The sequence below is a fragment of the Lolium perenne genome, chromosome 5 (genome assembly GCF_019359855.2).
Source record: "Lolium perenne isolate Kyuss_39 chromosome 5, Kyuss_2.0, whole genome shotgun sequence".
Classification (NCBI taxonomy): domain Eukaryota; kingdom Viridiplantae; phylum Streptophyta; class Magnoliopsida; order Poales; family Poaceae; genus Lolium; species Lolium perenne.
Window position 1 is genome coordinate 3,962,058 of NC_067248.2, and position 10,303 is coordinate 3,972,360.

A 10,303-nucleotide genomic window follows, 5' to 3' on the forward strand; every position below is an offset into this window, starting at 1 on the left:
TGTTGAATAGCCAATCAGCACGTGTCTGCTGCCAATAGGAAAATTAATCTATTGTTCTTATTCAATCATAATGGGAAGCTAAAAAATATAAATCCTTCCTCCAAATCAGCCACTATGACATACTGCCTCCTTGTTACATACTGACAAGAAAACAAAATGAACACAAATTCTGTGAGCGGTCAGAAATATTAGTAATTATACAACGTAATATCAATATTTTTGTTCTTTTTATGAGGAGCAACGAGCAAGTCTCTTATTAAAAGAGCAGTAAGAGAGAATATGATTATGTGAAGACTTATTAGCAGAAAATATTTGAGAGATGAATAAATGCTCAACTATCGTGATCATAAATGGAGCAGATCGACAAAATATTGTGGTTTGATCACAGGAGCTCAAACTGGATCAGCTGATTCCAAACGTTGTTCTGGGAAAATGAAATTTAACATACATTAATTAGTACAGAACAGCTGGCAGCAGTAAATGCATAAATTCTACTGCATGCGGATAACTTGAATGAGGTGAGCAAGGAATATGATGATGTACCATCTGAATGTCCATTAAATCTCCGGTGTCGTTGAAGTACTTCTTCAGCTGAAATATGGAAAACCAATCAGACATTATTCGACTCCCAAACATAGAAAGATAACAAGATATATTGAAAATCTGAAGAAAGTTGCTCATTACTGATGCCATGTTGTTAAAAGTATATCATATGCTCTCATAGTATTATTTGAGGTCTTCACACTTTCATGTCTACTTCTACATAAGCTGAAGGTTCTTTCCAACTTCCATGATTTTGTGGATGACGAGATGGGAGACACATGAGCTGAAATTGATGAAGAGGCTGGGGCTGCCCCATTTCAAAAAAAAAGGAGCTGAAACTGAAAGCCGACTAATCACCCAAAATAGATGATTCCATCTTCAGCTTTTCTCGGTGAGATACATCTCAGCCATGGCTTATCTGTTCTACAATTTCCCAGCACTGAGAGAGAAGAAGAATTCAGAGACATGTGCATAGCGTGCTACCAAAGAAAAAAAAGTATCCAATCGATCTGGATAGCTTGCTAAATTAAGCTAGCTTTGCAGCCAGCAGCGTGCTTCCTCGCACTCACCACGCCAAGATGTCGGCGTTGTACGCCTAGATGCCACTGCCACACGCTATCGAGTATACACTGCCACGCCGACAACGCATAGAGGAACAAATACTGAGATGGAAGAGGATAGGAGAGGGGATGGACTTGCCTGGTCCGGTCGTCGCCCGCCATCAATGCTACGCCTCCTTGTCGAGGCAGGGAGTTGCGGCGCTCTGGCAGAACACCTGCGGTGACAGGGCTCGGCGAGCAGCTTCGGACCCCTAACCGCTTCGGCGGCAGCGGCACGTCGCTGCTGGTCATGCTGCCTGGTTGAGATGAAGTGGGCGGGAAGAGATGAGTCTGCAATGACCTGCACCTCCTTTCCCCACACGCATAGCAACCTCGCTTCCCCGCACCGGCCCAGCCCCATCGCGCCGCTGCCTTGTTTAGACGCCTCTGTTCACCCGGCAAACCGCATCGCCAGGAAGTCAAGGACGGAGAAGAGAAGATCCTCCACTGAGAAGGGGCCACTCTGTTGTCCGACCGCCATCGCTGTCCGAGCTCCCGCGATGACCAACACCACTTTTTCCCGCACGCACGGCAGCCCCCCTTCCCTGCACCAGCCCAAACCCATCGCGCCGCTGCCTCGTCCAGCCGCCTCTGTTCCCTCCAGCACCGTGCTCCATTTACCAAGTACCTTTTAACCAGAAAATTACTCCATGTAAGAATTGAGTAGTTCAGAGATTGGGGCATGGTGAAAAGAAAGTCAAGCTGACGCCTGATCTGCTACGTGGGTCTATATCATCAACCAACATAGACCCTGTAGATATAAAAATATCAATAAATCTCATGGGGTTACTGAAACCAGGAAGTACATAAAGAAAGCCTCGGCAGAAGCACTTTAGACCAGATTAATTATAACTTAATCTTTCAAGTTTAAACGTTATGCACTGATCTATGAAGTTGAAAAGCTTTGTCTAAAATGATTACATGAGAGGAGTAAAACATAATTTACGGCACATCAGGGACCATGTGTATTTCTAATGCATACATCAGCTTTAATCTTTTGACCACAGAATGCTATTTAGATAATAAACAAGTGGATTATGCTCTATTATTCCCTCCATGCACATGCCAACACCAACCTAAATAAGAGAAAGGGTCAAAAATAATTATCCCCATTCGGGAAAATTTAAAAATGTTCTTTTCTAGGGGAAGAGCAAAGGAAACTTGTACTGCTAGTAATAAATATACATAAGAACTGAAAGCAAAATGTACCGTTTTTGAATTGCACATAATATATCCCTGTTTTACTCCAAATACAAAAACGGCGCAAGATTATATGTACCATTCAGCATGAAACACTTCGGCACTCAAAGAAGCCCAAGGGATGGAGAGGCATAGAGTCTATATCCTCCAAAACAGTGATGATAACCATGGCACTTTGCTTCTGCACAAGGAGAATATGCTATGTCAGCCCGAATATGAAATCAGATATGCAAAATGAAACAATGGCTTGGGGGATATTCATGGGATAGGGTTACTATTCACTGGCTACTATGAAATCAGAGATGCAAAATGAAACAATGGCTTGGGGGATATTCATGGGATAGGGTTACTATTCACTGGCTACTACAACCAATTATATACAAAACAAAAAACCATTTTCTACTTTACCTAAAAGGAATGTACCAATGCTGCAATAACATGTATACAATACTCTCTGGATATGGACCATGAATGACCAATCCCTTTTAATATGGACCATGAAACCATTTTGAACGGACCATGAATGACCAATCCCTTGAAATATGAGCTTGTTAACACATTCATTGAGTAAGATGCATAAATGCAAGGATATGGAAAATGAAATACCAATGTAACTCTCTCCGCCACAGCTCACTTTAACCAGTATCAGAGATGCATAGCAGGAATTTGATAGACCCACCCCTGTATCCTTGTACATATTGGCATCATCCAGAGCATTTGTCTTCTTCACTCATATGCAGCCATCATCATGGTCAATCTCCATTGACTGCATACATCAAATGCCACCCCATTTGCACCAAAAATTAAAATAGATGTAAAAAAACTAAAGCACTTTTCTTTTCTTGAGAAAATAAATGAACCATATCACTGCCCATGGCCGGAACCATATGTTGTCATTGTATCAACGAACTCAAGGCAGTTTAGCAGTATCAACGAACTCAAGGCAGTTTAGCAGTCCTATTCTATCAACAAACTGATGTCATTCTTTTTAGTGACAGCATGCTTCTGTACGTGTGTTGAATCTAAATCGGAGGCATATGCATTGCCGAAACTCATAACTTTTCAGGTTCAAACTCGTATTTTTCAGCTCAAATAATTCAGAGTTTAAACAGTAACAATAATAAACGCTGCGTGTATACTATTCAACAAATTAAAAAAATTGAACACATCTTAGAACCAAATACATATTTTCTTCAAAGCAATTCTTTACGATGCAGCAGCTTCAAAAATTTAGCACAAATACTAACATAAAAAAGGCAGCCTCAACGATGCCAAACCTGTTGTTGATAACCTGAAAGGAACATATATATATCAGTATATATATGATTCATCAAGCATCTCTTCGTTGTGACAAATCAAAGAAATGTAAAAACTCAAAGAGAATGAGAGGTTTAATCGCATAAATGTAAAAAAGTCAAAGAAGCAAAATAAAATGGAAATTTACGAATACACATTAGAAAGGTAAGATAACTCCAAGAGATCATAAGGTGAAAACCTGATCAAAGGTTGCCATAGAATGGTAAGATCACTCCAAGAGATCATAAGGTGAAAACCTGATCAAAGGTTGCCATCTGATCTGTAGCAGTTCTTCACATGCAATCATCTCTTCAGCAACAACAATCTTAGGAACATACTGTCAGGCTGTTGCAGCTGCCATTCACGAGACAAATATATGCATTGGCATGAGAATATATGTATATATGTGCAACTCTTATATGTAAGCAAATTAGGAACCCTGAGAACAAAATCTGAACAATTATCCATCTACACATTTCGGAAACAGACTACTTTCTGAATGAAATCTGGGCATGAGCTAATACATGGTTTGGGAATGATTGTCATATCTCAAGAGGAGAAATTGTAAAACGGATTCAGTGACATATTCAAACTCTGAGAGTAAACTGAAATACTCAAATTGCTAAATAAAAAAGATGGCCATCAGACCAATACAATCATTCAGTGCCTACCCATGTCGTGAGCATGTGCGTTGAAAATAACAAAGTAAATGCAGACATGCTACACAAATGCCTCTCAGAAAAAACAGAGGATTGTTTGATGTTGGGATCTGAACTACCACATGTGGATTTACCTTAGGATTACCATGGAGCAGCAGCAGGTCTTAAATGCAGACAAAACTTCATAGACATAGCATAGAAAATTCAAATCTAATAGAAATTATAGCATAGGGCAGTAACATAAGGCAGGCGTCAGTGTTTAGTCCCAAATTTGATCTATGGAAACATTGGTTCTGTTTTACTCTTATTATAGCTGCACATGAACACAGCTCAAATCCTGAAGCAACATGTGCTTCAAACAGAATACTTTGGCCAAGAAGCTCCCATTTCCTTAAGATATTTGAAAAGAAAACACTGACATAGCTAAGCAAGTGATAGATCTCTGAGAGTAAGCTGAAATACTCAAATTGCTAAATAAAAAAGATGGCCATCAGACCAATACAATCATTCAGTGCCTACCCATGTCGTGAGCATGTGCGTTGAAAATAACAAAGTAAATGCAGACATGCTACACAGATGCCTCTCAGAAAGCACACCATAGAAAGCCGATGTACTTAAAAAAGATATCTTCAATAGATCTGCTTTCATTTTTTCTTAACCCACAAAATGAAACAGATGACAGCAACAAATGCAGCATAAATACAGACAGCACCAGCGATTGAAAACATATGTAGAGAATATCGGCTATGCATAAAAGCAGATAAATTTTAGTTTCAGTCAGTAGTTCGTGGCAATGTGGCATACATAGACGTAGATAAAATTTAGACCATAGGTTGGGCATATAGGATATCGTAGGGCTCCTCATCTACTGCTGCTACAACAGCGGAGAACACCATAGACCTATATTTATTAGCACATTCTAAACAAATCCTTGGGCGGCATGATAGGAGCAGAAGGTTTAGTCGACATGCTTCAATGCAAGGAAGAACAACAAAGCTGCACCTTTACTCACTGCAAACCAAAAACACAACAGAGAGTGCACATGGAAGGAGATATAGGGAAGGTGCTAATTTTCCCAACAATTAAATGAAATATATTGAACTACACAAACTTAGAAAGACATATATACAGCTCAACTAAACGAGCATTGCCGCTATATATGTACTATGGTTTAGCAAAAATCTAACTTGGCATTTTGCATATATGACACTGTTTGCATGGAAATCAAACATTCTTAAAAAGGAAACACGCACGCAACTCGGTATTAAATAACCGGTGAATCAACACAAAGCACAATGCATATATTAGCACCTTGAGCCTATACATGGATATGTACTAATATAAAACATGGACGCCAAGAGTAAATAAAACAATTATGATGTGGTAAAGGAATAAAGTTGTACCTAGTAAGTAATTGGTTGGAAGAGAAGCATGCAGAGCCTTCAAAAGCAAGGAGTAAAATTGTGAAGCATTACATGCAGACATTCAAATCTTCATCGTCTTCTAGTAAAAATATAGACATATATTAATCCATGAATGTTCATCCCAGCTCAGCAACACCCTGCAAACAAATTTATTTTATAAGTTTCCATTTACCACCATGTTATGATCTGGAAGCTATTAAAAACATCAGATTGTTTCAGCAAGCAAAAATCACAAATAACTCAAAATAGAAATTATATATCTAGGTCCATACAAACCGCTCGGTCAGTGGACGTGACACCGACCCCACCCGCTGTGTCGACGTACACTCGGCTTTTGGACATGACGTGAAGTACTTCCCTACCGTAGTGAGCTGCAGAGAGTATGCCATGCCCCCATTGTTCAGATGATGGATTTCTGTCAACCGCAAAATAGAAGAAAACACTTTTAAGGTTCCTTACATTCTCTAGCATGTGTCGTACACAAAGAGGAAAAAATTCATACCCAATTAGAGCAATATCATTGGCAAAATCTCCACAACATTACTTTGTTGTATAATAAATCTATTTGAAGCCAGACAGTTAAAATCAAGTAGTATTAAAAGCTTTCCAAAATTTAGTAAACATTAGAACCGGAATGATTGTCTCGAAAAGCATGTTCTTTTGACTCGGCAACACTCAAGCTTTTCATTTGTGTAAAGACGAACAAAGACAGGTTTCAAATATAAAATAAACTATTAACATGTGTCCTGAAGGTGGCATAACAACTACAATATTAACATATTTGGTTACTTGTAGAATAGGAGCATTTCTTGAGTTATGTAGCATTGTGACTACAAAACAAAATCAGGAAGAAAGTGTAAAGTTGGTGAATACAATCGGAACTAAAGGGACATTGGCATAGGAGGAACCAGAGACTTAGACCACTATGTGAAGCGCTCCAATCAAATTCCTCAATCTTGCATGCTCTGTAAAAAAGAAAATCTTTGGTGGTTCAGGATACTCCACTGAAAATAAATCTAAATGACACAAACAACTACAATATTAACATATTTGGTTACTTGTAGAATAGGAGCATTTCTTGAGTTATGTAGCATTGTGACTACAAAACAAAATCAGGAAGAAAGTGTAAAGTTGGTGAATACAATCGGAACTAACGGGACATTGGCATAGGAGGAACCAGAGACTTAGACCACTATGTGAAGCGCTCCAATCAAATTCCTCAATCTTGCATGCTCTGTAAAAAAGAAAATCTTTGGTGGTTCAGGATACTCCACTGAAAATAAATCTAAATGACACAGTTTTGCACCTGATTTGCACTGTGAAATAATCACATAACGAAAGCATTTAATCACACGAAGAAACTTCAGAAAAGAAGGAGCAAAACTCACTCACAACCTGCCATGGCGAGCGGGCTGCGTCACTGTGACGCTCAACATCTCAAGTCTGGTGCTCTTCTTCTCCTCTCGTGCACTTGTGCTGTGGGAACAAAGTTTCTTCCATGTTGCTTGCTGCAGATCCAATATCAACGTGAGGGCCTCAGTAGCCCACAACGCAGTACCCAAGACAGAGAAAAGAAGCAACAGCTCACCTGCCCGACAGAGATGAGAACATGCCAAGGAGGAGGGGCATGCGCGACGTGCGCGTCGCCCATCTCTGCGTCGCCAACCGCCGCGTGGAGATGAAGGAAACCACCGGCGGGGCTGGCGCACGCCTCCTTCCACTGCCCTGTCCAGCCGCCACCTTCCACCGCGCCGTCGCTAGGCGCGAGAGGCCCAAATACGTGAGGGGAGAAGAAAACCTCGAGCCCCGGAGCCGAGAGGACAGGAGCCGCCGCCACGCCGCACGCCGCCTCTCGCGCAGGTCGAGGGCCCCACCGATCTCGTCTCCTCGCTCGCGGGGAACGGCGAGTCCGCCACCACTGGCGCCGCACGGGTCGCCGCCGTCCCTGTCTCCTCGCTCGCGGGGAACGGCGAGTCCGCCACCACTGGGGCCGCACGGGTCGCCGCCGTCCCTGTCTCCTCGCTCGCGGGGAACGGCGAGTCCGCCACCACTGGCGCCGCACGGGTCGCCGCCGTCCCTTTCCACTCCTCTGCACCGGATTGGGGAGGAGAAACGAGAGGAGGCGGCGGCTGATTGGGAAGGAAGAGAGGAGGCCGCGATTGGGGGAGAGGAGAGGAGGCACGGGATTGGGAGGAGAGGCTCGCGGTAGGTTAGGTTTTCGCTGCATTTCATTTTCTGAGCGACGCGACTCCGGATGCCCACCGTAGCAAACAAGTGGTCCCACTTAAGCGCGGACCCAGACGTCATACACCCTCAACGAGCAGCAGCGGGTGAGAAAAAAATCACTGAATCGGACGGCTGTAGGTAAAAGTGGGAATCAGAATTTACTGTGCGGCTGAAACGGACGGATCAGATTGTTTTGCCCCTCTCAGGTGGCCTGGATGGCAGGGTAGTCTAGCATCATTTATAGGAGAAATTCTAAAGACTAACTAATTCTTAAGTTGGGAAAATATACGTGCGACTATATATAACATTGGTTAGCTAAACATGTGATAAGTGTTGAACAAGTTATTCGGAAATGTATATCTTCACTTTTGTCATGCAAACACGCACAAATTAAATGACGTGACCACTGTGCGTCCATGTTTTGTTTTCTGTTGAAAATGAAGAAGAGAAAAAGAAAGGTTGAACCTCACGAAATGAGTAGGTGATTGGCAATCACATGAAGAATAATGAGTGGTCCACGGAAGTCATGACAGTCGCATGAAGAATAGTGAGAAGTTCAGGGATAGCCATTGCATAAATACTCCCTAACTGCTCTTACTCAAGACTTGAGATTTACAAATGTAAAATCAATCTACCGAACAGCGTAGTCTGGAATATTGGAGGAAAACAATGGCTGACCAGGCAGCAGGGATTTTTTTCTCGGCCGGAATATCCGAAATCTCGCCGAAAACCGAACATTCCGTTACCCCACGAGAAAGAGTGATACCGGCCAAAAAAATTCGGTTTGATTTGAATTTAGACTGCAGTCTGTGATAAAATAAGCTTGTATAGTGTACATATGAACGTGTTTGTTCGGCGTGGTGGTTAGCTACGCGCCAGCCTTTTGTCTCTGGTCTTGAGTTCGAATACCCGATCCCACAAAAGTTTGTTTTGATCATTTAATTCTTCTTTTTTGCTTAAAAAGAAAAAATGTGACAGAACTGTGATTCGAACACTAAACCTACCGCTGTTTGGCACATAGGTCATGCCACTGCGTTGCGTTAGCAGTTATGCAAAAATACGGTAGAAAATTCTTTCTTTCACGCTAGAATTTTTTTGAATTCAAAATTCGTTTGAATAAACTCGTTCGAAATATTCCCGAGATTTCAGAGATTCCGCGGTAACCGTATTTTCTGGTGTCCCCCGGTAAAAAATTGTGACCGAGAAAAAAAACCTTGCCAGGCAGTGGTCCTAGGAAACGGCTCATAGAATTTTGAGCTCCTCACTTCTAGCCCAAGAAAAATGCTATCCAAGCACAAGGGAGTTGTCCTGTATGGGCGTAGTATCATCAGGGTGCTTCTTAATTATGCTAGATACACGGTGCCATACAAATGTACAGAAAGCCTAGGCAACCTTACCTAGGCCCGAAAAACCAAAACCACACAGTGTTTGACGTCTCGGTCTTATCGTGACCATTCATGTGTGCGTACAGATGCACTCCCACTAACCCCCCGTGTTATTGAATTTTGCGAAGGATTTGCCTTACTTTTGCCTCGCATCGTGTCCCCTCCTCAATCGAAAACCACAGGTCAGATCCATAGCATCCCAACACGTACTGCACCGCCGGCGCTCCTCCACCCGCGAAATCCGGCCGATAGAGTCGCCATCCGTTTCCCGTGCTCCGCCACCCTCGAAATCCGGCCGAGACAGTCGCCATTCGCCGCCCGTGCTACGCCCCCACCTACCCCTGCCCATCCATCTGCCGCCGAGCAGACCCCGCCCCCATGTTCAACCGTACCCTGGACGCGGCCGACGCTCCCGCCGCCTCCCCCACTTGGGAGCCTCCTTGAGCTCGATCTGCAGATTGGTGGTGTGAGGCGGCCGGCCGGCTTCCAACGGAAGAGCTGCAGCCGGGGAAGCCCCACCGCTTGTTGCATTCCACGAAAGTAGCTTTGAGGGCTCATGTTCTTACAAACAGCTTGAAGGAAATACAGGGGGATACAGGAGAGGAAATACAGGGGGATACAGCTTGAAGGGAAGGGGAGGTTAGCATCCGAAGCCAACCGAAACCCCCGGGAGGCCAGCACCTCAAAGGGAGACCCCTACGACTTGGCATGGCAAGCGACGGGCAAAGACGAATGACCTGCAGAAACCGAGACCAAAGCTCAGTCGAAGGGTGTCGGATAGCTGAGACTGGGGCGACGACACCGGTGTGACGACCCCATGGTCGAAGGGCGACGCAGAATCGAGTCATGCCACTAGCACGAACCGAGCAAAGCCACAACTAGGGGCCAACTCGAGGACCTCAAGCCAACCACCAGACGAGGATCTCCGGTGAGAACCACACCGCGTGCAGGCAGACCAAGGGAGCAGGTAG

The 10,303-nt window shown here is 43.5% G+C and overlaps 1 long non-coding RNA gene across 2 annotated transcripts; it reads right to left on the reverse strand.

Annotated features, from left to right (window-relative positions):
• Positions 1-2,984: 2,984 nt before the first annotated feature.
• Positions 2,985-6,287, reverse strand: LOC127326321 (uncharacterized). 2 transcript variants are annotated; one of them, XR_011745868.1, is made up of 5 exons: positions 5,998-6,287; positions 5,701-5,858; positions 3,838-3,992; positions 3,590-3,633; positions 2,985-3,108 (listed from the first exon to the last, which is right to left on the reverse strand). It is a non-coding gene; the product is annotated as an uncharacterized lncRNA (long non-coding RNA). The 2 variants fall into 2 exon arrangements; XR_011745869.1 differs by having other exon boundaries at positions 5,994-6,287.
• Positions 6,288-10,303: the final 4,016 nt, after the last annotated feature.